This window comes from Caretta caretta, chromosome 9 (genome assembly GCF_965140235.1).
Source record: "Caretta caretta isolate rCarCar2 chromosome 9, rCarCar1.hap1, whole genome shotgun sequence".
Lineage (NCBI taxonomy): Eukaryota > Metazoa > Chordata > Testudines > Cheloniidae > Caretta > Caretta caretta.
In genome coordinates this window covers 62,136,867-62,163,115 of record NC_134214.1, presented here as the reverse complement: position 1 = coordinate 62,163,115, position 26,249 = coordinate 62,136,867, and the positions used below count along the sequence as shown (strand labels likewise).

Here is a 26,249-nt window from a genome sequence, read left to right as displayed (position 1 = left end):
CCAGCAGAGTGCCAATTACAGACTCTTTATTACAGGCGATGGCAGCACCGGCAGAAGGAGCACAGCCGGATTCCTACCGCACAGCTGGAGCTTGCAGCAACGGCATGCCAAAATAATACGCTTCTGATCTGTAAAGTGAGCACATTTGCTATGGAAGTTACAGAGACTTTAGGGGCCGAATCCTGCTCTCAGCCCCGTGTAAATCCCGTACACTAGGGAGGCAATGGAGCACCTCCGCATTAACATGGCTGTGATAGGAAGCAGAGTGTGGCCCTTTTTATAGTCACTTCACTGATTGCAACCACACTGTAACAGTTGGATCCCAAGCTCCCTGAACTCAATGGCGCTGCACTGATTTACACCAGATGAGGGTTTGGCCCCCACTGACTTCAAGGGGTTTAGGAGCAAACCTTAAGAGAATGCTTTTCAATTAGAAGCTGCCAGCCAAGTACAAAATCCAGAGCATCGCAGCCCCATTTCCAGGATCGAGATGTCTGGAAAACAGGGGAAGGGGTAAAAAAAAAAAAAGCTCCTTTAGCCACAAGTGAGAATTCCCTTTAACAGCTGCCTTCCTCCACCGGCAGGCTTCTAGCCCCGGCCAGGTCACTCCAGTCCCTCTTTTTGCCAGGGAGGGAGGGAGGAGAGCATTAGTTAATGCCTTTACCAGTTTGTGCAATGCACACATCTCCGGATAGGAACGCATGCACTGCTGGAATCTATGGCATCTTTCCCTTCCCCCATGAGAACACTTCCAAACACTCTGCCCTGGGCCCTATCCTGCTCCCACTCAACTCAACAGCAAAATCTTCTCCTGAGCAGGATCAGGTCCGCTGCTCCGGTGCCGGCCAGCAGCAATACAGACATAACAAGTAATAACCACCCGCTTCAAAGACTGGTGCTAAGATCCCTGCTCCGGTGAGGCTGGCTGCAACTCAGCCCCGTCCAGGCGACCCTGTCCTGAGCCCCACGCTGGCCTGCCACAAGGGCAGCAGAGGAGGTGATGCCCCGGAGAAGTTGGGACAACGCTGCTTCTGACAACCAGGCGCTGCTCGTTGGCGGAACGTTTCCCTTTACACTGATGCAAAGTAACTTCGGTGCCGTGGAGTGTGAAAGACCCTGATTAGCGAGGACGTGCGGTCCCAGCTCGGGGTCTTTTTATAAAGCGGCTGGCTGCCAGGCCTTTCAATTATTTAATAAGTATTTTTAAGGCGATCAGGCGGCTTACAAATGACCAATTAGGCTAATTGGGGAGCGATTCTGTGCTAAAGCAACACTCTCCCTCTATTTGTGGGACAGATACCTAGATAGATAAAGTGCTTTGTTTGTGCCTGGGCTCGCCAGGGCTGAGCCCCAGCACCTTTGGGCTTAATGGTAGTTCATAGCCCGGACAGCTCTGGGTTCGGCAGTTCAGAACCCTGGCAGCTCTGGGCTTGGCAGTTCATAGCCCCGGCACCTCTGGGCCTGGCAGTTCATAGCCCGGACAGCTCTGGGCTCGGCAGTTCAGAACCCTGGTAGCTCTGGGCTTGGCAGTTCATAGCCCTGGCACCTCTGGGCTTGCTGCATCAGTTATGAAAGTAAAAAAAATTGCTTGAGCCCCGGCACCTAATTGCTTGAGCCTGGCACCTCTTTCATTACAAATTAAGCTTGGGATAGAGAGACGGTCATGCATTACAAATGACAATATAGAACTTGATCCCCACCTTTCCAGCTGCTCCCTTTCAAAGCGACAGTGGCCAAGGACCCAGACAAAGCTGGCAAAGGAGGCAAAGGGCAGAAGCAATGACAATGTCTTCGGGCTCTTTGGTGTTTCTCCCGTTATGTGGCTTTCATTCCTCCGGGGACAGACGATCCTTCCTTGCCAGCAGGTCCCTCAAGCGAGCCTAAAACAGCAGCCTTGGTCTGCCCTCCAAAAAATGACCATCCATTCCCAGGTGAGAGAGACAAGAGGAAAGCCACCCACGCGCACACAAAACCGGCGTGCCAGAGGAAAGGGCAACCTGCCGCCTTCAAATCGCCAGCCCCTGGGGGTGCTGTACATCAACATCCACTGGCAAGCTGTCCTCGAAATGAAACCAGCGAGCGCCTTCCTCTCTGACTACAGCAGCTACTTAGCATTAGGGAAGCAATGCACTCAAAAGGGAAGGCAGAGAGATTAGGAGATCAGTTACCTTTTAATCTTTCACTGTAGCCAGTGCAGTATGCCCTCCTAGTGCCTCTGTATTGTGGCTGCCCTCCCCTGCTCCAAGCCTCTCTTCTTCCCTGTCCTGCTCTCTCTCACACACTGCTTACCTTTTTATTGCTGGGAAGCTGAGCGAACCCTTCTCCTCCCCTTTTACGACACACTCACTCGCTTCACTCCCTGCCAGCATATTGCAAGAGCTGCATCCTGTACAGCTAGAGAGAGTGGGAGGAAGGGCAGCACGTGCAGTGTTATTCACTCTCTTCGCTACTTTTATTTCCCGCAGGAACTGGGATGGACAAACTCTTGGCACTTGGACGATGCAGGGCCACTAGATTCCAGCAGACCCTTTAGGATGCAGGATTTTCTATTACCGAGCAATTTCGTGTAGCAGGACAATACACAATAGGACAGCTCTAGCTACAGTGGTTACACTCTAGCCCTCACCAGGCAACCCAGGGGAATACAATCCCCATTCAGGGCAGATGAGGTTTTTCAGGCACCCCACATCTGTCCCAGGGGACGTGCTGTTGGCAAGAGAAGAAAGGGAGGGGTGTTTCTGGCGGTAACTCTCTCCAGGTGGAAGATTTCCATTTACTTGTCATGTTACATTAAAATATTTTGCGCACATACGGCGAGTCTGTGGGACATGGGAATAGAATGCACTGGCCCAGTTTCTGAGAGCACTCAGGGACGCACAGCCAATCAGCTTCCCAGCTTGTCTGAAAACGCCCAACCCTATTATGCTGCACATAGCCTCAGGCTGTGGAGTTAGCTGCATTTAAATTGTTCCAGGCTAAGAGCTGGGCTGCTCTGCAGGATGTTCAGCACCTATACAGGGCCTAGCATCTGAAGATTTCAAAGCCCCTTACAAAGGTGGGTATTCTTTTGCCCCTTGCCCAGATGAGGAAACTGAGGCCCAGAAAATGTTGGCCCAATCATGAGAATGGCTGAGCACCCTAAATTCAAGCTACCTTGTGCAGTAGATATCATTGTCCCCATTATACTGGTAGAGAAACCAAGACACAGCGATGAAATGATTTGCCCAAGGTTAGACAGAGACACAGAGGCAGAAGCAAAGTCTCTTCACTCTCTATCCCTGTTCAAATCACCTCAGCCTGTGCCAATTAAATAAACACCTCAACTCAGCAACTGATGTCTATTGTCTTTATTGAATTCCACAAGAGAACATTTTTGGGGCTGCAGTTAGAGTCTATTTCCCACAGGCATCTAATACCAATCCTGGTGTGAAAGAATTAGGCCTGTAGTTATTATAGTGGCATATTTGTTAGAGCTGGTAAAATAATGTGGGGGAAGCGGGTAACTTGCAAAGAATAAACCTATTTTTTAGTTGAATTTTCAAGGTTTTTGTCAAAAGCCGGGGGGGGGGGGGGGTTGAAATCATGAGAAAGTCATTAAAAATTTCCTGATTAAAAAAAATCTTTTAAAATTTGAAAAATGCCAAAACAGCTCTCGTATTTGTGTTTCCCATTTTCTGTAAATACAGATCACATCAACCCAGCCACATAATAATAACTGGAGACAGAGCAGAGAGCCTGGGTTAGGCTATTGGTTTGGCAAAGCTTCTTCATCAATCAGATTTTGAAACAGCTTGGGATCCAGTTTCTACTTTCTCTAAAGCACCAAAACTCTGAATTGGGCAGGGCAGGTCTACAGTTCTGGTTTTGCCCATTTCCTGGCCGTAATTTTGGTCAGATGTGCAGTAAGTTTCTCCACCATGTGCAATTTCCCCCTGGGAAGATACACTCCCGTGCCAGTAGCTGTGCTGTGTGCATGTGTTCAAGGAATGAGCAATGCCATTAATGGGGTCTCTGGCTGTTTCTAAGAAATCAGTCCATAGCAATATTAAGAGCGTCAGCCTTGCCATCACAAATTAAAGGCTGCGCAGAAGCAATGCCTCTGGCACTGAATAGCAAACACAGTGTTGCTAGGTGGGGAGAACCCACAGAATGAGACCGCTTTAACAGTAAAATTGGCTGGCCGATTGGGGTTGCATTGGTCCGTATCAGCATAGTTTGTTTCTTCACTTTTCATGGATTTCCAGGACCATGGGGATGTCAGTCAGCAGTGTTATTTATAGCCCCAGATTAGTGGGAGCTGCCTGAATTAATACCAGGTTTCAGAGTAGCAGCCGTGTTAGTCTGTATTCGCAAAAAGAAAAGGAGTACTTGTGGCACCTTAGAGACTAACCAATTTATTTGAGCATAAGCTTTCGTGAGCTACAGCTCACTTCATCGGATGCATACTGTGGAAAATACAAAAGATGTTTTTATACACACAAACCATGAAAAAATGGGTGTGTATCACTACAAAAGGTTTTCTCTCCCCCCACCCCCTCTCCTGCTCGTAATAGCTTATCTAAAGTGATCAGTCTCCTTACAATGTGTTAATCAAGGTGGGCCATTTCCAGCATAAATCCAGATTTCCCCCCCCCCCCCCAACCCACTCTCCTGTTGGCAACAGCTTATCTAAAGTGATCACTCTCCTTAATACCCCGAGACTAGGCAGACTCAGTGTTCAAGTACAGTAATTTCTCAGCTTTACTGATCACATCTGCACAACATGGGTATTCACATAGCATGAACTAAACTCCCAAAGTTCCGCCCAGCATGGATGGAGCCTGATGTAAAGCCTGGGATGGATTCTTTGGAATATAGCTCAACATTTTCAAAAGCACCATAGGCTTCTAAGTGCTTAAGCCACTTTTGAAAATAGTATTTAGGCTTGGTGCTGGTGTGACCCCTGCTGGAATCCTGTGTCCAGTGCGGATGCCCATCATTTGAAGAGAATGTTGATAAACTGGTTCAGAGAAGAACTACAAGAACGATTACAGGATTAGAAAGCATTCCTTATAGGGATAGACTCAAAGAGCTCAATCTGTTTAATTTAAGGAAGAGAAGGGTAAGGGGTGACTGGATTACAGTCTATAAATACCTACTTGGGGAACAATATTTTATAATGAGCTCTTCAATCCAGCCAGGAACGGTCTAACACAATCCAATGGCTGGAAGTTGAAGCTAGACAAATTCAGACTGGAAATAGGGTGTAAATTTTTAAGAGTGAGAGTAATTAACCATTGGAACAACTTACCAAGGCTCATAGTAGAGTTTCCATCTCGGACAATTTTTAAATCAAGACTGGGTATTTTTGTAAAAGATCTGCTCTGGGAATTATTTTGGGGAAGTTCTCTGGCCTGTGTTTTACAGGACATCAGATCAGACAATCACAGTGGTTCCTTCTGGCCTCTATGAAAGACACTTAAGCACTTTGGAAAATTTTACCCATGGTCTCCTTGACTGTTCCAAAGTGTTGGCCTCCCTAGCATCTCCTGCTTCATACTCATTCCCATTCAGATAACTGGATACTTCTCCTCACAACTGGTGCATTTAAAGTCACTCAGTTTCTGAATGTTCCCAACACATCCAACTCTCCAGTGATCCTTCTCAAATCACTCCAGCCCCATGATACTCCTGACAGATGGCACAGGCCTGTAGGACATCAACTGTCTCCATCAGTAACAATCCTCCTCACATCTAGGTCAAGGGTGCCACTGCAAGGTGTGTGGTAAATCCTAGGACTTTGAAGACAAAAGTGCTGGAGCATTAGAGCGCTGTCAAGAAATGGAATTCTCTCTTTTCACAGATCCTAATGTAAACTGATTAGTATAAATTGGCTACCAGACCAAGGCCAAATCCTGTTTGTATGGGACACAGGCCTTGGCACACAGCTGCCTAAACGACAAAAGTGGGGAGCGGGGGGTGAGAAGCTGCTGGCTTCCTCAAGACCATGACTCTAAAGAGAACTACATTAAGCTCATTTTACTGAAGGGGAAGCTGAGGCATAGAGATGGGAAGTGACTCGTCTGAGGTCACATAAAGTTAATGTCCCTGGCTTCTACATTCATAGATTTTTAAGTCCAGAAGGGACCATTGGGTGATCTAATGTGACCTCCTGCATAACAGATCATGGAATTTCACCCAGTTACCCCTGTATTAAGGCCTCTGGCCTTGACTTGAAGATGCCAAGTGATGGAGAATCTACTTCTTCTCCTGGCAGTTTGCTCCAGTGGTTAATCACCCTTACTGTTAAAAGTGTCTTATTTCTAATTTGACTTTGTCTGGCTTTAACTTCCAGCCACTGGTTCTTTTTCTGCCTTTCTCTGCTAAATTAAAGAGCCCTTTACCTCCTAGTATTTCCTCCCCATAAAGGTACTTGTACACTCTTGATCTTCTTGTTGATAAACTAAACAAATCAAACTCCTTAAACATCTCACTGTAAGGTACTATCTACAGCTCTTGAATAGATTTTGTGGCTTTTCTCTGCACTGTCTTCAATTCTGTTGGATCCAGGATCTTGCGAGCCAATAAACCAGGCTTTCCTTCTATTAATTAGATTATGACAGAGCTGGTCAAAAAATAAGAAATGATTCTTTTTGGAGAAAAAACTCTGAGTTTTCAGAGAAGCAGGCCCATATAGTTTTCCGCAAATTATTAATGAATTTTAAAAAACAACAACAAAGTTTGTATTGAAAATAGTATACAAGATGTTCTGGAAATGGCCATTGACTTTTTTTTTTTTTTTAAATCTCGCAAAAGACCACAACATTTTTCACATTCACACACAAAAATCACGTTTTTGACAATTTTTTTTGCAAAATAATCCATTTTTTAAAAAGCCATTTTGCCTTGAAAGAGCTTTTCATTCAAAAATTTCAACCAGCTGTAGATTGGGACCTGGACTACACGCTGGGCACAGGAGTAAGGGGTGAGAACCCTCCCCCCAATAACCCCTGAGGGAGATACCAGGACTTTGGGAGTGGGTGCAGGTTCATAACCATTACTCTACCCCTGGAGAGCTGGGCGAGGGGGAGCAAAGAGAGGGGAGAGCTTTGGCTCTGCTCCCATGGCCAGCATCACATTACAATCCCCTTGCCCAGCAAGGAGGAAGGATAGAGGGGATGTGCGTTGTTGCTGAAACACAATCTCTCCTAAAGCTACTCCTGGGGTGATGCTGCTTATGCATCTCCCCTTGCTCATGGCTTTGAGCTCAGCCAAGCTCCAGACCCAGATGGAAGTTAGGAGTCTAAGCACCTTTGAGGATCTGGGTCTAAGCTAGCAGTAACTCAGCCCTTCAAATTGACTTCCTACCTGATTCATGTCTCCTCTGGTCTGGCATCAATACCTGCTCAGTCTCCCTCCCCCTCCATCACACACCATTAGAGATCTACTGAGCATATAGAGCAAGGCTTATTCGTTAGGGATTTGTACATATGCCAAGGACACGGAACTGTCAGTTCAAATCCCTCTGCATCACACAGCCTGCAGTCACTCCCACCTCAGCAGCCATGTATGGGGGAAACTTGTACGAGGAGTCAGGACTGCATGCAAACCTGAGCGCAATCTGAGGAGACTTATAGGTAGGATACTACCACATTCACGGTCAATTTTCATAGTCATAGGATTTAAAAAACAGTAAATTTCATTATTTCAGCTATTTAAATCTGAAATTTCATGGTGTTCTAACTGTAGGGGTTCTGAACCAAAAAGGAGTTGGGGTGGGGGGGTCACAAGGTTATTGTAGGGGAGGTTGTGGTACTGCTACCCTTAGTTCTGCGCTGCTGCTGACAGCGGCGCTGCCTTCGGAGCTGGGCAGCTGGAGAGCAGCGGCTGCGGGCTGGGAGCCCAGCTCTGAAGGCAGAGCCACCGCCAGCAGTAGCATAGAAGTAAGGATGGTATGGTATAGAATCATAGCATATCAGGGTTGGAAGGGACCTCAGGAGGTCATCTAGTCCAATCCCCTGCTCAAAGCAGGGCCAATCCCCAATTTTTGCCCCAGATCCCTAAATGGCCCCCTCAAGGATTGAACTCACAACCCTGGGTTTAGCAGGCCAATGCTCAAACCACTGAGCTATCCCTCCCCCCAATTGCCCCCCTTCTGTGCTGCTGCCTGCACAGCTGGGCCCTCAGTCAGCTGCTACCACTTGCCAGCACGGTATGGTATTGCCACCCTTACTTCTGCACTGCTGCTGGTGGGGCGTTGCCTTCCGAGCTGGGTCCCCGGCCAACAGTCACCGCTCTCTGGCCACTGAGTTCTGAAGGCAGCACAGAAGTAAGGGTGGCAATACCGTGACCCCTCCCCCTAAAATAACCTTGTGACCCCCCCTGCAATTTCCTTTTGGCAGGACCCCCAATTTGAGAAACACTGATCTCCCCTGTGAAATCTATATAGTGCAGGGTGAAAGCACACAAAAGACCAGATTTCACAGAGGGAGACCAGATCTCACGGTCCATGATGTATTTTTCATGGCTGTGAATTTGGTAGGGCCCTACTTATAGGGAGCCAGATAACAGGGGTAGGATGAAGTTATGCTTTTGCATTAAAGTCTCCATGATAAAATACAGACTGTGGTCCCAGAAGGCTCCCTGGGTGTAAAAATAAAGTTTACACCCATACGTAAAAGGAATGCCATTAAAGAGGCCTGTTTCCTGTCACTGCCAGCTGGCAAGGGGTGCTCCTGGCCATCAGTCACTACTGGTTTGATCTGATGGGAAGGACAGGCAAGTCTGCGGAGAGGGCTAGTTTGAGGTCTTGCATCATCCACAAAGCAACAAGTATTTCAATATATGGGTGTGGATCAGAGGTACCTGGCTGACATGGATTCCACTCCCAGGGCTCGCGCCAGGGGAGGTGCTCAGAAAAGGAAATGTCCTGGACAAAACATGCATGCACAGACCAGAAACTCAGGGCTTGTTCCAGCTGCCCCTTGCGCTAATGGGAATTTTCCAGCAGGCACTGGGCAGGTGGGGGTGGGCAATATGTCCTTCCACACAGGCAGGGCCCATTCGAGGCACACCCAGGAATGTCTGCTTCTCTTTAATGGAGAAATGGAGAGTGACTGCTAGAGGCAGACAGAGCCTTCTCTATAATGGAGAGTGAGCGTTGGGGAGAGTTTGGTAAGAGAGGGTTGTGACGCTGACAGACCAGGTGCCAGCTCTTGCCAAGGCTTTAGGCCTCAGCCGAGCACTGACAAATTCATTGCTGGAAACCAGTCTTTGTCAACTGTGTGTTCGTGTGGCTAAGATGGGTATTGGACTTTTAACAACATTTAGCATTTGGACTTTATGAAATGCTTGTAAGATGCTGCATGCATTAATCTTCCTTATCATTTCTTTATCCCCTGCTATAAGGTAATATTTAAGAGGCTACGTGCAAAAGGGCAAGGAAATAGAAATAGCTGACAAGAAATGTTCTCATCTCTTTTGCTGTTTGGACTCTCACAGAGCCAGAGCTATGAAACAGAAGCAGTGATCCCCAGGGTCAACCTGGCTTAGCTCTAAAGACATTCAGAGCTGGCAGATAACTACAACTCTATCACTTTTTAAAACCATACATAGACTGTAACTCATTTGTATATATATGTTTGCTTGCTTTAACCTTGTAATAACGCTCTCATTTCTTTTTCCTAGTTAATAAATCTTTAGTTAGTTTACTATAGGATTGGCTACAAGTGTTGTCTTTGGTGTGAGATCTAAGGTACAAATTGATCTGGGGTACGTGACTGGTCCCTTGGGACTGGGAGCAACTTGAAAATGTTGTGATCTTTGGTATATAGCAACCAACTATCACTAAGTCCAGCTTGCCTGGATGGCAAAATAGACTGGAGTGCCCAAGGGGACTGTCTGGGAGTCCATGGTAAGGAAGTTACAGTGCTTTAGGAGTTCACATTGTTACTGGGTTGGTAAAATCTAATGATAGAACATACAGGCATTTTGGGGTCTCTGCCCTGCTTTGTGACAGTCTTCCCTAAGGTCGTGAGTATGACAAGGGTATTCTTCACTTCCCGTACAACATTTCTGTGCAGTGTTGCTGCATTCCTCTCCTGAAGTGGCTGCATTTTAGAGATGGGCAAACTGATTCCTGTGCTCTGGAATCCTTCTGGTCAGAATGAATGTGGGGGAAGGCAGGGTGCAGTCTGAGGAAAAAGAGCATCCCCTGCTGGCACAGTGGCATTTCCTCCTTAGGGAGGGGGCTGTACTGCTGCTGGCATGGAGGAAGGGACTGAGTCAGTGGGGAAAAAATCCCATTTGACCATTTAAATCCACTGACAATCCCTTGTACAAGTATCATCAGGCACAGCCCCACAATATAATTATCCCATGCCAGTAGATAACCCCATGCAACCCTCATCCCACTCCCTCCCTAAATGCCTGAGGGGAAAAGCTAGAAGGCTAACAAATCAGGGGTCTGGCAACCTAAGGGGAAAGTGCATTCCAGTGGCCAGGGGCCTTCCTAGAGAGCAGCCTGTCAGCTGTGTGAAACCCACATTCTACACTGGGGGTGCAGCATGGGGCACCGCTCATTTGCAGGTTTAAACTAGTGTAAAAGGCGGTTTCTTTGTAATTTGAAGTCTTTAAGTCATGATTTGAGAACTTTGAGTAACTCAGCCAGAGGTTATGGGCCTTTTACAGGAGCGAGTGTTTGAGGTTCTGCGGCCTGAGATGTTCAGAAGATCAGACTAGATGATCATGATGGTCCCTTATGGTCTTAATGTCTGTGAGGTGCCTGAGCAGAGCTGCGTGGGGAGCTCAGGGCTGGAATAGCTGGGGTGTTGCAAGTGGGGATTGAGGTGCATCAGCAGAGCACTATGGGAGACCAAGAATGGAAGGGCAGGGGGTGTTGTAGGCCAGGTCTGAGGTACACTGGCAGAGTTGGGTAGGGGTTGAGGACTGGAATAGCAGAGCAGGGAGGGAGGCAGGTGGAAGCCCTGCGGGTCAGGACTCAGATGCATCCGGGGGGAAGTTTTACTCTGCCCCAGCCTGCTCCATGCTTGTGGCTCAAGCCAGTGTTATTCAAAAATTGACCCTCACTGTTGTTGTACCAAGCATGTCAACCTCTGTTGCCAGGCTGCTATTGCATCTCTGTCAGCTCATGAGCGATAAAACCCAGCCCCCATCTCCCCGGACCAGGGCTAAAGATGAATAATAGAAAGCACTTTCATCTCCCATTGGTTGTCAGCTGAATTAGCCTCATTCTGTCCCCAAGAACTGTCTGCCTTAATCTTACTGAAAGTTCTGCCCTTCAAAATTCTTAGGCCAAACTCTGCTCCCAACTACAGCGGTGTAAACACAGAGAAACTCCATTAGCTTTGGGTGCAGACGAGAGCACAATATGCCGCTCTGACCCCGATATTAGTCGTCAGCATTGTTACTAAGTCTTGAACTGGGGGAAATATGTCAATGAGCCGCAGTGAAAACCTCCATCCCACGACTGGCCTTTCTCCACACAGCAAAAATATAATCTCCTGGGAGGAGGAAAATGATGGTGACCTTTGAGAAAGGAAAAGGGGATCTGGAGCCTCAGAAAAGGCGGCCCAGGAGATTTTACTAAGCAACTGTAGACTAGCCCAAATAAGCCACTTCCAGAATTGTATGTACTAAGAACACAATTCCATCTGTGAGTTATGATGACATCATCAGCCACAAACAGAGGGAGAGTCACAAGAGCCCCACGAGAAGGATGGAATGGACCTAATTTGTGGGTGTTTTGGGGGCAGTGGTTTAAAAACAAATCCACTCTGTTGTTCCATGAGAATGTGGTCAGCTGCAAAGGATCAGCATAGCTTCCTGAATTCTATTTCCAACTCTGCCTTGGGTCAAGTGTGACACTCTGTCCCTCGGGGAATACCCTGCCCCCCCATGTTCATCCTTATAATATGTTATAGGTTGTAATTTCATGTATATAGTTATGAGGCTGAAAATGTGTCCTCATGGCTTAAAACAAGCCCAGGCAAAACTCTCCAGGATCAAAGGGGCAGTTCACACCTCATCAGGGCATGTATGGGACAAACCCAGCCCAGCCTCACAGGAACAAAGGACACTGGCCTAGGCAGCAACAAAGGATCTGTTGGACTCTCGAGTGAGTCACCCCCCTTCCCTGGGTCAGTTTGGGACTATGATAAGGTAATGTGCACCTAACCCTGAAGGGGGGAGAGGCGGCAAAGCCAAGAGGGAAGAAAGAACATGATAAAAGGGAGAGATGTTTGCCATGCTTGTCCTCTCTCTTCCACCTCCATCTACAGACATCACCACCAAGTGACTGAAGCGCTGATCAAAGGGAAGGGTCTGGCTGAAGGGCAACCAGCCAGCCTGTGGTGAGAAGCATCTAAGTTTGTAAGAGCATTAAACGTATTAAGATCAGCTTAGAATGCATTTTGCTTTTATTTCATTTGACCAAATCTGACTTCTTGTGCTTTGACTTATAATCACTTAAAATCTATCTTTTATGGTTAATAAATTCGTTTGTTTATTCTATTTGAAGCAGTGCATTTGGTTTGAAGCACGTCAGAGACTCCACTTGGGATAACAAGCCTGGTACATATCAATTTCTTTGTTAAATTGACAAACTCATATAAGCTTGCATTGTCCAGCGGGCATAACTGGACACTGCAAGACGGATGTTCCTAGGGTTGCATCTAGGACCGGAGTTATTGGCTAGTGTCATTCAGTTGCACAATCCAAGCATCTTACATGCCAGAGTCTGTGCATGAACAACCCAGGAGTAGGGGTTCTCACAGCAGAGCAGGGTCAGCAGATCGAGGGACGTGATCGTTCCCCTCTATTCAACATTGGTGAGGCCTCATCTGGAGTACTGTGTCCAGTTTTGGGCTCCACACTACAAGAAGGATGTGGAGAAATTGGAGAGAGTCCAGCGAAGGGCAACAAAAATGATTAGGGGACTGGAATACATGAGTTATGAGGAGAGGCTGAGGGAACTGGGATTGTTTAGTCTACGGAAGAGAAGAATGAGGGGGGATTTGATAGCTGCTTTTAACTACCTGAAAGGTGGATCCAAAGAGGATGGATCTAGAATATTCTCAGTGATAGCAGATGACAGAACAAGGAGTAGTGGTCTCAAGTTGCAGTGAGGGAGGTTTAGGTTGTATATTAGGAAAAACTTTCCCAGCCTTCTTTAACAATTCTAACTTGTATTTTGGTGCCTTACCCTCTCCTACCTAGTGGCATTCCTTGTATAGCAGATGATACGGGATGTCACCATGGCTCCCAACCAACAATATGGTCCAGTCAGCTTGTTCAGGAACCTAATGCAAAGTGGTATTAAGTCCTCCGTGATCAGTGGGTGATCATTATGACATTGTGACGTATTGTGTTGCAATGACAGTCAAAGAGATAGAAGTGACAACATTTTCTATCTGTAAACTCTCACCACTTGGTGTGATGCTCTGTCTGCCTCTAGCGGTCACTCAGCCACACAGAGGGTGAAGAATCCCACTGCTGTCAATGACAACGCCGTCCCCCACAATTGCCTTCAGTGGAGCCAGGCTTTCAATCTCATTCTCTGACCTTGCACCTCCCAATGTACCCAGATAGGTAGTATCCTGTAGCCCCACCTTTTCGCTGTGGCTAAAAGAACCAGATATTTTAACTCAGGCAGTCGAGAATTAAGATCCAGATGTTGAAAGTTCAAGCCCTGCTGCTGATTTCTGACCCTGGGGACATTGGCATTACACATACAGCAATCTATTAAATAGACATAAGAAGTAGCAATGTGTTGTGTGGAATATTTATATAAGGAAGTAACTGATGGTCCAACCGCAGTCTAGACCAGAGTGTCAAACGCACTTCATGGAGAGGTTAAAATTCCATTTTTAATTAAAATTCATGGGCTGGATGTCAATGTAGGACTCTAATCCCCCTTAATCTACAGTACAGCTACAATTGCTCACTGACAAGATTTGGATAAAGATCGAAGATGGAATTTAGTCTTTATGTTGTAACCAAACATTTAGTTATTAGCATTATTTGTTAAGTATCTTATTGCATCCAGCATCACTCAATGGGGAAATCTGTTCCCCTTTAGAACCTCTGTTTCTCTTCCTCCCTCTCCTCCTTTCTCTGTTTCTCTCCCTCTTTTGTGTCTGCTTCTGTCCTCCTTTCTTGCCTTTGCATGTCTTTCCTTCCAGCATCTCCCAGTCACCAGCTTTTCTCCCACTGTCCTCACTATGATTAGCAATGAAGTAGTTAATGCTGACATTTAAAGTCCCATCATTACGTTTCAGAGTTAACACCCCATTGAGATTCCTATGTGATGGGAGAGTTCTCACCTCTCAAAGTTACTGTTAGACAGCCTACAGATTCTGGGTGATGAAACCATACTGAGCTTATTGCTTGGTTATAGGCACTTGGGGGTCAAATCCCACTGCTGTCAATGACAACGCTCTTCCCCCCAACCCTAACTGACTTCAATGGAGCCAGGCTTTCAATCTCATTCTTTGACCTTGCACCTCCCAATGTACCCAGATAGGTATATCCTGTAGCCCCACCTGTTGCTGGTTAGTGTCACACACACAGACAGTGCGCATGTGGAGTTAAATAAAAGAGAAAAGTGTGTGTATTCAGTCTATCTTTTGACCGGTAACATCTGCCTGATCTTCTTCCATCTTTTTAAGGACGTACTGTGGTCAAATGAGCAGCGTGGAACATTCAGGTTTTGTAAAAATGTAATTAACCCCCGGCAGCTTGGCTAGGAAGGTAATTTTCCAGTCTACGGGAGCAGAAGGATGTTACCAGCCACATGCATTTGACTCAAGCCTGTGAGATCCCAATCTCCATCTTGCAGGCCTGGCACATGTTGTATAAATCTAGAGGCTACCCAATGGCATGAAGCAATGGGTGTGCGGTTCAATTATTTACTTATATATTTAATCTTTCTCATTCTTAACATGCCTGCCAGTTAGTCTTCCAAGTGCCCAAACAGGTTAGCGCTATACAATCCTTACCGCTACCCAAGTATCCACTCCAGGGCCTGGGTGATTTCGGACATAGAATCAGAGAAGGCTGCACCTAGTGTATCTTTTCCCAGCTTGTCACTCTGAAAGCTCAATTCTAACTCCAGCCAACTGTGTCTGGAAAACAGCAACAGGCCATAGCCACAAACTGGGATCCAGATTTCAAATTCCTCTCTTCTATGTGCCCAAAGTTTGGGGGTTTTCCAGGTTATAGATTTTGCTTCAGTATCATCTCTAGAGTATTCCTGAGAGTTATCCTCGTTTTGCACCCCTTCCAGCTTACTGAAACAGACATCATTAGTGACACCGCTGACTCTGGAAACCTTGCGTCAGAGACCGAACGTCAATGTCCATCCTGCTTCAATACTGGTTAACAGTAACAAGAACATGTGCATCTGCTGATCTCACATCACCAGATGGTGTCAGGAACCAGATGGCCACTTTCTAAGTATTCTTCCCCTCTGGCAACATTATTGTATGACTTGTCTCTGATGTTCTCTTGATGCTGTGTCATCCCACTGAAACCTTATGATGTGGGAACACAATGCCACTGCACCATGGCACCAAATGCCATCACAACACAACCTGAGGGTGCAACCATGTGGTATCACCCTTGGAGATATTTCAGGGTGTGTTTAGTGTTCTCAGTCTGGTGCAGTGTTCAAGGGACAGCTGTGGCTTGGTCAAAATGGGAACATCTTGTGACAAACAGCACAGTGGCAAGGCAACACTAGTTTAAGCTGGTGGGATGTGTTACCAGATTTGCCCGTTACTTTGGGCTATGTTCATTTATTAGGGTTACTCTTCTTGGGGGTGGGGGAGGTCTGTAATTCTATCAATGTACTGCTTGTGTTACTTGTGTTTTCATATGGAGCTCTACTTCTCCCTTCTGCAAGTCCCCTCCCAATGGAGCTATCCTGCAGGACCTAGGTTCCCTCGGTCTGGGTTCCTCCTGCCCCAGAACCGGATGAACACACACATACACACACACACAGAGCAAGTCTGAGTGGACCGGATCAATCAGCGCTTTCAAGCTGACCCCTTATATGCCCCTGGGCTCAATAGGCTGGGCCAGGCAGCACTTTCAAGCTGCCACCCTTATGTGCCACTGGTACCGCACCAGAACAGAGTAAGCCTGAGCAGGCTGGGTCGAAGAGCACTTCCAGGCTGTCACCCTTATGTGCCCCTGGACTCAGTGGACTGGGTCAAGCAGCACGTTCAAGCTGCCACCCTCATATGTCACAAGTTCAGCACGTCCCTATCCCCACTTTCACGTTACAATTGTTCTGGTAGTAACCCACTTGATGAGCAAACCACACAGGAGTTTTGGACGCTACAGGGATCTTTAGCTTAGGTTAGAGGAGTGTTGCTGCAGAGTAAATGGGGAAGCTAAAAACATAAAATAGTAAAGTTCAAAGAGAGAGAGACAGAGAAGCAACCAGCTTAACCATAAAAGTTATTTATTGAATAATAATTATAAATACACAAGGAGAGCCTAAACAAACATAACAGTTACATTATTAAAGGTTACGAAAGTCATATATAGAAAACTATACCTGATCAAACAAGTCAGGGTTAGAAAGTTGTACCTGAGGTAGAAAAGAAAAGGGCGGGGGGGGGGGGGGGGATCTCACCACTCCATGAAGCTTGAACTGGTTGGGGTTTCCAGGTAATGGTGGTAGCTCAGGGTCCTGAGTGCTGGAGACAGGCAGAGCGCCCAGCACGATCAGTCAGGAGAAGATGAAGTCCCAGTGGAACTGATGTAGAGTTTGGATCCATGCATCAGAACACTTACTTGAACATACATAGGGGTTTTTGTAGAGAAACAACAATGGTTCAAAGGAGAACACTAGATTTGTTTATGTGTAAACAAGGGAGAATACCAAAGTTGTTTTGTTCAGGATAGACATGGAAACTGATCATTCCTGGCTTTGGGCGGTGTTCCTTGGAGGGAGCTCAAAATGCAATGAGGCAGCTTCAGTATTTTGGATATCAAACAAGGATTCATTACTAGAATTGGTCTGATAACTGCTGAGCTGGGTGCGTGCAGGTGTAGGTTCATTAACATCTGGAGCAGAGATCCCCAGGATGAAGTGTTTCCCTGCTTTTCTGGTCCCAGAGTTCAGTGCAGTTCTTGCCTTGGAATCTTTGTTCTCCATTCTGTATGCTAATGGAGATGCCTCCCTGTCCCATCTTTGAGGCAGACGAGGCTTGGGGAGTTGCCTTAATCCTATTACCCTTGTCAGGAAGGGTCTCCCACTGCCTTTCACTGCTCTCTGCAAGTCTTTTCTCTGATTGGTTTTGGTTCAAGCAGAGGTTGCGGGGGGTGTGGGGGTGTGTCGTTCATGAGTCAGACAGGCTGGATACTGTGCTCTGTTCCCCAAGAACACAGAGCTGACTGGTATCAGATGCCACTGACGATTCATTCTCTTTCCTGTAGCAACTATGATCACCGTCAGTGAACGGCTGCACCTTACTGAAAACTCAAGCCCAAGTTTGTCCCATAGTAACACCTGTGCAAAGCCCCAGACTTCAGGGCAGGTTGCATGGGTACAACTGTGGACAGATTTTAGTTCTCAGGTTGTAGCCATTGTCCCCTGCCTTACTTCAGTGTTCATCTCATGTTGGGAAACAATTGGCTCTGTAAAAACAAACACTTTGCCCAGGACATGCTCCGCAGTGAGCTGGAAACAGACTGGGCCATAAAGTTACCCCTATTGCTTATATCTTCATAGGAAGAGGATGTATGTAGAAGATAGAACACCAGGCCCATAGTTACGGCATGGAACAGGAAGACAATATAAAAATAAAAGGCACTAAATATAAATGCACGTCGAGAATAACCCTGGTTTTAGTGAGAACCTCAATGAGCTGAAATCCAGGTATACTCTGTCTCCTGGCACTGGGCCATCTGTGAAAGGCCATCTGGCTTGGCAAAACAGCCAGACTGCAGAGTAACGGTTCCCATGCAAAGTGGGTTAGAATTGTCAAGACCAATGCATGGCCCCTTTAAAGCTGACTGTTCTGCAAAGCTGACTGGTAAATTTTCCACCATGCTCCAGCCTTGGGGACTCGGGGTAGGGCATCTATGCATGCCAGCCCCTCCATCATATGAGTGTTTACTAAAGGTTTGAGTGTTACCCCCACCTCCGAAGGGACTGTACAGTTCTTAGCCCTGGTCTACACTGGGTGGGGAGGAATCGATCTAAGATACGCAACTTCAGCTACGAGAATAGCGTAGCTGAAGTCGACGTATCTTAGATTGACTTACCTCACATCCTCACAGCGTGGGGTTGACTGCCGCCGCTCCCCCGTTGACCCCGCTTCCGCCTCTCACAATGGTGGAGTACCGGAGTCGACAGCAGAGTGATCGGGGATCGATTTTGTCGCATCTATACTAGATGTGATAAATCAACCCCTGATAGATCAATCACTACCCACCGATCCGGCAGGTAGTGTAGACATATCCTAAATGTCTCTGACTTGAACCTCTGTAGAGAATCTCATGCGACATATCAAGAGAGTGAGGAGTGAGAAGAGTGGTGGAGTTCCCAAGCAGCTTCATACCTCAAGTAAAAGGCAATCAATCAAGGAGAAATACCATGTGACTTAGGTGACCAATCACATGCCACAATAGCAAGACTTGATGCATCAGTTAGGGAGAAGAGTTCAGGATTTCAACCAAAATTGGAGGGAAAAATCCTAATCCCCCCCATGACAAAGAATCATTTATCTGTTACAACCAGCTCTACTAAACAGCAAAGTCTATTCTCTGTTACTTCACAAACAAACCAAGGAGCTGAATTCATGCAGGGCTTCAATTTCCAGTGCTCAACATCCACAAGCACAGCCAGGTTTTAAAAACTTATAAGGGTCTCATTTTGAAAACTTTATAGTACAGAGCAACTCCCATTATGACTAATAGCCAGAGAGGACGTCGGTATCCAGTGTGAACCCAACCTGCTGAACTCTAGGAGTTCTGACTACTTGTAGATAAGATGATCACAATGGTCTTTTCTAGCCTTAAACTCTATGAGCCTAAGGGTTTGTCTGCACGTAAGAGCTGTGTCAGTGTAGTTAAAGGTGTCCTGCAGATGCAATTGTACTGGGTATAGAGGAATGACTCACCGACCTGTACCCCTCATGGCTGGGCATGGCTTGTGCTCTTCCCCTGGGGTCCCCTGCTGACAGACACTGTGACTGTGTGGTGGTCTCATGACCCATCCCCTCTGGTAACAGAGACTCTCACAGAACAATAGTCCAGAGACCTTACAGCAGGTCTTCAGCCCAGCTCTAGGTGCAATGATCCTTACACTGCTCATCTCAGGGGATTTCACCCCACTTTCCTTCATGGCTTCAAGGGGAACCCAGACCTTCCCCCTACTCTGGGTTCCAGCCCAGGGACCCTGAAGCAAGCAGTTAAGATCTGCTCCCTGAGACTGTTAATTGCCTCCCTTGACCACTTCCTACCTTGGCCAGGCTCTAGGCCCTTTTCCCCTTTCCTGGGCTCACCTCTCTGCAGGCTCTTCACTCCTTCCCGGGCCTTGCAGAGTTCTTTCCTGCTCTCATACCAGTCAAGGCTTCCCAGAGCTTTCTCCCTAGAGGTCAGGCTCTTGTCTGCCTCTTCCAGGCTCTGTCTCTGTGTCTATGTCTCTTTCCTGCAGAAACCCAACCCCTGATCCTATTTCCCTGGGCCTTGACCTTTCATGCAGGTTCACCCCAGGAGTTTGCTCCATCCCTATGAGTTCCCAGTATCTCTGCTGGCCCATTGCTGGAGCTCTCTTCTCCAGAAAGGACCCCAATGCATATTAGCCTCCTGCCTCCCCTCTACAGCCCTGAACGCCTTCCTTTATTAGTCACCACCCCCTGCTCTTCACAGCTGGACTTATTCTTAATTCAGATACCCAGCTCTTCCCCAGATGTGCCTCATCCTCAGCTGGATGGGCCACCCTCCAGGTGCATTCAGGTGCACTAATTGCTCTCAGGCTCCGACTAACTCTTCATTTGGCTGTGTGAGGTATAGACCCCATCACACTGGTATAACAACAATAGCTAGCTCTCATACGGCACTTTTTATACATAGAGCTCAAAGCACCTTACCAAGGGAGTCAGTATCATTACCTCTGTTTGACAGTTAGGGAAACTGAGGCACAGAGAAGCAACTTGCTGATGGTCACCTGCAGGTGAGTGGCATAGAACCCTGTTCTCCTGATCCCAGTTCAGTGCTCTAGCCACTAGTCAACACTGCTTTATAGCGGTATAGCTGAAGGGGAATAAACGATACCAGTATAAGGCACCGTTGTACCAGTTTAACTGCATCTACACTGGGGCTTGTAGCAGTATAACCATGTTGGTAAACAACAACAGGCATAGTTATAATGGTACAAAAACAGTGTGTGCTAAAAGCTCTGCTCCAGGTGCAACAGAAGGCATAGGGAATTATTGGGTGGGGCTCTCTCATGTGCGCTATGCAGGAAGCCGGACGAGATGAGCTAAATGGCCCCTTCTGGCCTTGATCTCTATGACTTTAGGTGCCAAGGTAGGAGCTGACCCCTTTGGAGAATCTGGCCTCCCTCTGAAAATTCCAGCCTTAATAAATTGTTTGCCCCAACTCTAACCCAAGCACTGTGTCCATCTGCACCAGAAAGAGCAAAGTTCTACCCTCTAAACACTCTGATCACTGGGTCTGAGTGCTCAGCAGCTTCCTAGCCAGGGAATGTACCTTCAGAGTCTTCTCCGTGGGCCTGATCCTACCACACCCATTAAAGTCAATTGACTTTAAAAGCTCATTGACTTCAGTGGAGCAGGATCAAGTTCTATGGTTTGCTGCAGCTTCCACTGTTATTTGCCAGCTGCAGTGTATTACAATGCACTGTTTTCATATGCCTGGGCCCTGAAGTCTTTGTGTGAATTCCAACCCACCTCCTGGCTTTAAGGAATCTCAGCAATCATTGCCGAGTCCATGTAATGTATATAACTCGGGGGAAGGAGGGAGAAGCCGGGGTGGTTATCTTACCTACCCAAAAATATGACCAAGTCCTTTCAGGTTCCTATTGTTCTGCCAGATCTCACTCATGTGCAGGAAGACCCCTCACGGGGGATGCATATTTATGGCTGTGTTTAAAGCCCTCCCCTTCTGATGAGGAAAGATTTCTGCAGTGTGTGCACTTCAGTCAGACACTTGCAATCTCCACCATACACATATTAATCTCACTTACGCCAAAAATCACAGGCAGAGAACCCTGTTGTGATTACCATGGGTCTCCCAGGCAATAGTTCGCGATGGGCTTATTCCAATTTCCATTCTGCTGCCATGGTTGCTTTACCCCCCACCATGCAACAGTAGAGGGAATAGGTGAATATCCAGCTCAACCCTTAAATGAGGGCAGAATGGGACTCGCTCTCTAACTCTCACTCTAGTGATCTACTCCCTCTCGAATTAGGTCTCTAATCTGATTGTTTATCTATCTAGCTAACTGATAGATTGGAGGGATAAAACAGAATAATGAGCTGTATGTATTAGATTGATAGATGATGATTATGATTCATTATTTAGATTACAATAGTGTCTACAGGTTCAAGTTCCACTGTTCTAGGCACAGTACAAGCATACAACAAAAAGACAATTCTTGCCTCAAAGAGTTTTCAGGTAAGATTAGAGCTATCTATCTGTCTTTCTACCAGATAGGCTCCAATCACCATAACTTGTAGGTGTGAAACCCAAAATGAAACTAAACATGCAATTATTTGAACTGGAGTCTATTCTCCCTATCCTAGGGGTTAGCCACTGTAGGATATAGGAATAGGGTAAAACCTGGTGAGCCCTCTGCTACTGCCCACTGAGTTCTGTGTCTAAGGTCTGGCTTGTACCTAAAACTTTGGTCCATCTATGTCGTTCAGGGGCGTGAAAAATTCAGATGTAGTTAAGCCAACCTAAGCCCTAGTTTATACACCACTAGATTGATGGAAGAATTCTCCCTGGGGGGGAAAGATGTGGATTTACTGCACAAATGAAAAAAACTCCTTCTGTTGCAGTAGCAAGCATCTACACTATAGCAGCATAGCTGCAACACTGCAGCTGTAGCCCGTGTAGTGTAGATATAGCCTTAGAAGCCCCCAGAAACCATTCTGAGCAGCCGTGTGCATGTAGGTAGGCCTCACACATTAAATACACAAGCTATGACTCTTTGGGGACATGTCTGTGTCAAGTTAGGAATTTCACATCATTTTCTGAAAACCCCATTTATGATTGTGACCTTTATAGTGGATTAGAGTATCCATCTGGAGGCAGGGATGTTACACCTAGTGTAAAGCTTATGTTTGGGAAACTGTGATAGAGCCATCGATGGCCATCAACATTGAATGCTTATACTCTAGTGGAACAAGAGGTTTGCTGCCTGTAGGGGCCATTGTTTTAAACAACTTTCTACTCGGAACACCAGGGAGGGGTTGGCGCCTGGCAATTCCCCAGTGAAAGCACACAGGCAAGAAAGGTGACAGAGACTTTTTTAAAAGTAGGCTGCCTCTCTAAGCAAGGGGCCATCCCATCACTAGCAGCAAGATAGCCAGGCCAAGAAGGCCAGAAGAGCTGTGCAGAAGGCCAGAAGAGCTCAGACCAAACCCGGGACTCATCGGGGTGGTGAGATCAGACCAGGATGCATTCAGGAATGTACCAGGGATGCATTTAGGACTGTTTGTTGTTTCCCATCGATCTCTATGTCTCTTGTGCTGTTTAAAAGTAATGGGTTTGTGGTTAAGAAATCCCTTTGCTCTGCCTCTGTTTCCTTGCTTTACTGTCCTGTTGTCCCGGAAAGGTATAATTAGGAACCCAGAGCTCCCACAGCCAGGTGGTCTCTGGGAGGAATGTGTCTAAGCAACTGGGTGTCTCAGGAAACTTAAGGCATTGATTTCAGGATCTAGATGGCAGGACTGCAAGCTCCCACTGTCCAAGAAGGAAGTCAAACACAGTGTCTCATCCGGAAGTGCACTTGAGAGACCCAACATTAGGAACAGTGACCAGTCTCCACCAGGACCCTCAGGACTTAACAGCATATGGGATTCAGCAGCTGGATCCCATCACAACAGACTGGTGTCCTTGCAGAGAATGGGTCTGGGTTGTGACAATGACTGTTCAGGAGTCAGCTGTTCCCCTGTGGCTTCCTCATATAGTGTAAAGAGGAAAGGATTCATCAGCCATTTAAATTCAGATTTTCTCCTCTTCTTTTTTTACTATAATAATTTACTTCACTTCGCTACAGAGCCTCCAAATGGTGATCCCGAAGCACTTTACTAATTCTAAATCGTTCATCCTCACAGCCCCTCGATGAGGCAAGTAAATATTATTATTCTCATTGCACAGAAGTGGGAACAGCCACCTGGAGAGATGAAAAGAACATTTGCCAAGTCAAGTTTGACCCCAGCCTTGAGGCCCTGATCCTGCAAGGTGAAGCCTTGGGGCTCCACATTGAAAAGAGCTTGTAGCATTGAACCTGAAGTGCTGAAATCAAGCTTTGGAATTTTAAAAAAAAAAGTCTACTGGACACAGATTTTAAACTAAATAAATATTGCCCACCCCAAACCCTGCAATTCTTTGGGAAGAAAATGGGGTTTGCAACCTTTAGCCAAAATACAATTTTTAATTATTTTTTGTCACCCCAAACTGAAAATGTTCAGCCCAAAACATCCAAAACCTCAACTTTTGTTGTTGTTGTTGTTTTGTTTTCAGACAAAAACATTTTGGTTTGGGGGTTTCTTTTCTCTGATAAAAAAAAGCTTCAAAGAATGCAGGCACTTTCCATAAAAATGTTCATTTGGTCAAAAAACCTAGTTTTTCATTGAAAAATAAATTTTGATCTAAAATATTTGATCAGCCCCAGTGAGCCAGGGTTGGAAAGTGAAATTGATTAGAAAATGGCTAGCCTATTTCCTTTATGCAAGCTGAGAGAAATACAAGGAGCATGAAAGGTCAATAGTAAAATTAGGATTCATATTTTTAATACTGTGGAGTTCGCAGAGATGAGGTCACTTGTTAGTCACAAATATGAAGACACATCCTCAGACAGCGTACATCAGCATGACTTCATCTGAAGTCAATTTATAGCAGCTGACAATCTGGATCCATATTTTTAATATACTTAACATTGTCTTTTTATGTGGCTCTCCCAAGGTCACAGAGCAAGTTAGAGTCAGGGCAGAAACAGGATCCCCAACTCCCACATTTTATCTACTAGACAATGTGCACTTTGGCAGTCTATTGTGTTCAGTTTCAGCACTGAAGATATAATCACACTTGTAGCACAGAAACAAATTCCTGTCACCCCCATGGCCTGCCACAATAGTAACCTATTTATAGAACATCATTAAGGTCAACACAAAAGATAAACTTAATCCTACATTTAAAACACAATCCATCATAGTACAATTATGCTCGTGCTGTGTGTACGAGGAGATAATGATATCAAGATCATGGCCAACCTCCAACAAGACTTGTTCCCAAAGTGGTCTCAGATATAATCAGCTTTGCTCTGCTCACCTACATGAGCCCAATCCTGTGAGGCACTGTGTGCCCCAGGGGAACTGCTAAGAGCCCACCCGCTGGGGTTCAGTGTGCATATAGGAAAAGCTCTAGGCTGTCTTTGTGGCATTTTATTCATGCTTCTATTTCTACCCTGTGAGGTGTGTTCCATTAAGAGATAAGGGCTATAGTCATGTATGTGCCCTTCCATTCTGGAAGCAAGCAGGGAAGAAAGCGAGGCTCCCAACCCCTTCCCGAGACTTCTTTTTGTATGGCACAACTGCGCACTGCCTCTTAACTAGGGCTAGGAGTTAAGCCCCCATTTAATCTTATGGTGTGAATCCAGGATTCTCGTTTTCTACAAAGCAAACTGTCTTGCAGTATTGCACAGAGGAACCAATTTTTTCTGGCCAGGTCGTTGTTTTCATGCTTTCCCCCATCCAAATATTAACCAAAACAAGCAATCCCCAAATCTGTTTCTCAAAATGCCATTTTATAATGTTTTCAAAGTTATAATGTTTTAATTATGATTTAGAGAAAACAAAGCAATCCTTTCCAAATGAGTATGAAGACACTTCTTCCCATGCTCCTAATGGCTAGTTCCTTGTGGCTCTGTGTTACCACAGAGAGTGTAAAGTGGTGGTAATGCTACTACTGATATGCGTGACTCAGACTTTGCCCTCATATTACCCATTTGAAATGTTCAGCTGTCAGTCCTGCCATGTGTTTAGTTTAGATTATTACAAGAAACGGTGCCACGGTAATGCTAGGCAACCAACACCCTAGCACTGACTGCTCTGAAAATCTGCCACTGATAATAAAAATATTTAGCATTTTCCATCCAAAGATATCAAAGCGCCTTTCCAAAAGCAGGTCAGTATCAACACAGAGGCAAAATGGCACCCACTGAGTCAGCGGTAGAGAACCCAGGAGTCCTGACTCCCAGTCCGGTGCCCTACCCACTGGGGCATGCGGCCTCTGAAGAGGCCACTCTGCTTCTGTAAGATAAGGAAACGCAGATCATTTTATTAATAATTAATACTTTTCTCCTTCCAGCTGAGGTTCTGACAGTGCTTTGCAAACTGTAATTAATTAAGCTTCACTATCAGAGCTGGTCGGGAATTTTTCTATGGAAAATATCAATTCATCAAAACTGAAACTTTTCAAGGGAATATAACCATTTCGATGCAACTTTCCTCAGGAAGGTTTCTCGGGTTTAGGATGGAATTTCTGGGGAGACAGAGAGAGAAAGCTACATCCAGAATAGCCAGCAGGATGGTGGGTAGGGTTTCTCAAGAATCTGGCTTTGCCACATCCCAGGAGAGTGCCCAGCCCACTCTTGGTTATTTTGGGGTGGGGCTCTATCCCTCTTTTGTACTTCATGAAAAATTTCAACAGTTTTTTGTTTCAGACCGATGCAAAATGAAACCAAATGCTGAAACTTTGAATTTTTGTGTGAAGCAGAATTCTTATTTTCTAGCCAGCCTTACTCACAACACTCCTGTGAGTTTAAGAAGATACACATAGACCTGCATCACTCGCCACGGAAATGCATCTGCTGCTGGGGCAGAACACAGCAGCCGTTAAAGCCCGCAACATCCCAGTTATGCCAGAAAATGGAAAAGAGTGCTGTATTGAGCTAAAATTGCCAAGGAAACTTAAGGTGACCAGTGCAATCACTCTTTGACACATTTGAACAAGACATCTGGATGTACACTCCTGTCCTTTTC

The 26,249-nt window shown here is 46.1% G+C and overlaps 1 protein-coding gene across 4 annotated transcripts in view; it reads right to left on the bottom strand.

Moving 5' to 3' along the window:
* LOC142068300 (BTB/POZ domain-containing protein KCTD12-like) overlaps positions 1-26,249 on the bottom strand; it is a 52,613-nt gene that overhangs the window by 3,982 nt on the left and 22,382 nt on the right. The window contains exon 1 of one of the 4 annotated variants that reach the window (XM_048864054.2): positions 2,290-2,456. The exons of 1 other annotated variant lie outside the window; for it this stretch is intronic. The gene's annotated coding sequence lies outside the window, so the exon portion shown is untranslated. 2 more of the 4 variants (XM_048864053.2, XM_048864052.2) reach the window with 2 other exon arrangements.